The sequence below is a fragment of the Acyrthosiphon pisum genome, chromosome X, assembly GCF_005508785.2.
Source record: "Acyrthosiphon pisum isolate AL4f chromosome X, pea_aphid_22Mar2018_4r6ur, whole genome shotgun sequence".
Lineage (NCBI taxonomy): Eukaryota > Metazoa > Arthropoda > Insecta > Hemiptera > Aphididae > Acyrthosiphon > Acyrthosiphon pisum.
Window position 1 is genome coordinate 48,871,609 of NC_042493.1, and position 3,449 is coordinate 48,875,057.

Here is a 3,449-nt window from a genome sequence, read left to right on the forward strand (position 1 = left end):
TTTCGGCCAGCTTGAGCTGCCAATTTCCAGGGGCCCTGATCTCCCGGCCAAACATCATTTTGGCCGGTGACTGTCCGGTGTTTCGGTTCTCTCTCTGTTTTCTTACGGAGAACAACACGTGTGGCAGAAAGACATCCCACTGATGATGAGGCTTATCAACAAGTAGGGTTCGTAACCCTTTCTTCAACTCTTGATTTCGCCTTTCTACCTGGTTGGCACGTGGGTGGTATACTGGTGTCATCCAACCTTCCACTCCCCACTTCTTGAGTGCCTCTCCCATTGCCTTGGAAACGAACTGCGAGCCATTATCTGACAATAATGCCCTCGGGTGTCTGAACCGTGGGAACAACTCTCGTTCGAAACAACAACGGCAGCAGCGAGGGTCGAGGCGGCGGGGCCGTGGGAGAAGGTAAGATCGCAAATACCAAAATATGTCAATCATCATCAAAAACATAAAATGTATTGTTTTCAGTAGTTTTGTCAGTCAAACTCCCAGGGCGGTGGGGGGAGCCGGCCGCAGCCTCGACCCCCAAATCGGAGGTGGGGTTCACGACCGCCACCTCAACCTCTGCAACTCCAATGTAAGAATAGTCAATATTATATAAATAAGAATATTAAAAAAAATTAATTATATACATCATTTTCAGTGTGATCGGGTCGGCAGAAATTGGGCGGTGGGAGGTGATGGAGGCTGGTAAGTTTCAATTGGACGATTTCGTCTACTTCATAATTTATTTAACAATTGTATTTTTTAAATATTTTTCAGAATGAATAAAGCACCATTTCATGTAACTTTTATTGTTATTTATTATTTCCTTGTTCCCAATTGTTTTATAAACTGTAACTGTAACGTTTGTCAATTGACAATTGTGTGTGAGGTGTGTCATTAAATATTTTAGTAGTTGGTCAACAACAGTAATATATTATTAGTAATAATAAAATAGGTAAGTGATGTGTGTTGCTGGTATGAAATGTAAGTGTTGAAAACCTTATCTTGATTTTATTCATCAGAATAGAGTTTACTTCACAAAATGTGCTAAAAGATAATTAATCATTATAACTGTAGTCCACTGGTTGTTTAAATTTAGTAGTTTTATTAAAATCCCACATTGTATGACATTGTCGGGCAAGTGTTGTAATCAATTGAAAATATTTGTATAGCGTACACTGTTGTTTAATACTGACCTGAAAAATAATCGTATTGTTGATACATAAAATAATTAATAATATTGTTGTTGAGAATAAAAAGTAGTTAAGTGTTATCTGTGACAATTAGTATATTATATCATTGATAAATACGTTTATATTTATATATATAAATAATATAAGTATTTATAATCAATGATTATAATATGTATATAGGTGCTGTTCAAATAGCTTGGCAACGGTCATTAGACTAATTGCAATAATTAAACCATAAACCTGTTTTTCAGTACCGATTAGTGAAATGACTTTCCAAATTTTTTAATACCTATTAGCAGCAACATATTAATAAAAAAAAGTCGAGCGTGTAAGAAGTACGCGGGGATGAAGTTAAACTTCTTTCAGTCATACAACTGATATGAGGTTTTGTAATAATAATAATAATAATAATTTTATGTTAATTAATGGCCGGTAGAATTTTGGGTCAGTTGTTTAAAATAGAATAAACATAAAATACACAATGACAATTTTTATAAAAAACATGAACAATATGTTTATTAATTTAATTAAATAAAATGGTAATTATTATAACTTATTGACTAATATAATATTATTAATAATAATTATAATTACTTAATATCAATGAACTAATTTATAACGATATTTCTTGAATTTGTGCTTCGGGATTTTGTGGTTCTATGGGTACAACTGTAATTATTGGTTTATGGTAACTGAAATAAGAAATGTAATTTTGTGATTGGACATTATTGAGGTATCTTGTGAATATGGCATCTATAGTGGTGCCGGATCTCGTTGTTGGAATCGTCGGATTATTATTCATAGTTAAATTGAATTTTTGACGTAAAAAATTTGTCAACGGCTGAGACTCTGGACAGTCAAACCTGACATTGAAGTCGCCACTTAAAATAATTGGTATTTTGTCTTCTCCAGTGCCGAGTTCTGAACCACCTACAGGTGTATAAGGCAGCAACGATTTATGCAAAAATCTAATTATATCAGGTATATTGCTGTTTGGTGAAATGTAAACTGCTACGATGAGAATGATTTGTCATTTTGGTCGTTTACATTTAGCAAAACATATATCACCAACTGATGTTACTAATGCTCCAAAATATTGCGATGGACTAACTTCCACAGACATTCTTGGACTTACAACGTGAATTGTGTCATTAGCATGGTGATAAATCGCTACTCCTCCATGTGATATATTTGGTCGTCTATAACTGATGACACAATTGAAATTTGGGATATTTATATTCTCATCAGTAGTATTAGGAAGTCGATGCTTTTGGTAGACCTCTGAGAAAATTAATACTTTCGAATTTTCCAGGACCGTGTCACAAATATCAGGACAATGAGACTGAATACCTTGGCAGTTGAGACTAAAAAGTGATAGTCCTCCTTTGTGTGCGTTAATGAAATCATTTATCCGTCTGTCAATTGTGACGAGGCGTTGGGCAGAAAGTCTTCTAAATTCATCACGCAGACGTGATGTAGAATCAGTCATTCTCCGTCCATGATAAAATTTGTTGTCATCGTTTTTCGTGATAATGAACAGTCCTTCTAAATTCGTAACACGTGACAAAGCTACGTACAGTAAGGACTGCGAGTGTTTTTTGTCATATTCATACACAATTTGGCCATAGGTACTTCCTTGTGATTTGTGAATTGTTGTTGCACAGGCACAAACCACAGGTATATGATTGCGCTTAACATTAATCGTTTTACTCTGATTCAAGTTGATGGTTGCTGATTTCCTAGAAATTGGAACTGCTGTCCGACTGATGTTATTAGCAACCATATGAGCAGAAACTTTTCTTCTTATTTTTATCCCTATGTTTGGGTTATCAGAAAAATCAAGCCATACAACAGTTACTTCTCCTGCATCATTTCGATCGAGATGAACCAATTTCCCAACAGCACCATTTGCTAAACCATCGGCAACATCAATATTGGTTGTCAATAAGTATAGAATACCCATGACAAAAATTGTTTCATATGGTAATCCACCGGTATCAATCAGTGACATTTTATGAACTTTTTGACGCATAAGTGCGGCTTGATTGTCCGATGAACAACCAATGTAAGTATCTCTGGCTGTTGAAACAACTTTTTCTTCGGCTGAGATTAATATTTGGTGGTTGTATTCATTAACAGATTGATTTGTATTAAATATACGAATCACACCTGGACAGCGAGCATCCACTTCTGCTTTAGTAAAAAATCTTGACTCTATTATTGCTCGTTCATCATCCTCTAGCACATCACCATTACCAATTTTTGTC

General features: G+C 35.2%; 1 long non-coding RNA gene across 1 annotated transcript; it reads left to right on the plus strand.

The window, feature by feature from the left end:
- Positions 1 to 6: 6 nt before the first annotated feature.
- On the plus strand, positions 7 to 1,064 carry LOC115033306. The gene is made up of 3 exons (XR_003838639.1): positions 7 to 409; positions 473 to 581; positions 648 to 1,064. It is a non-coding gene; the product is annotated as an uncharacterized LOC115033306 (long non-coding RNA).
- The last annotated feature ends 2,385 nt before the right edge of the window (positions 1,065 to 3,449 follow it).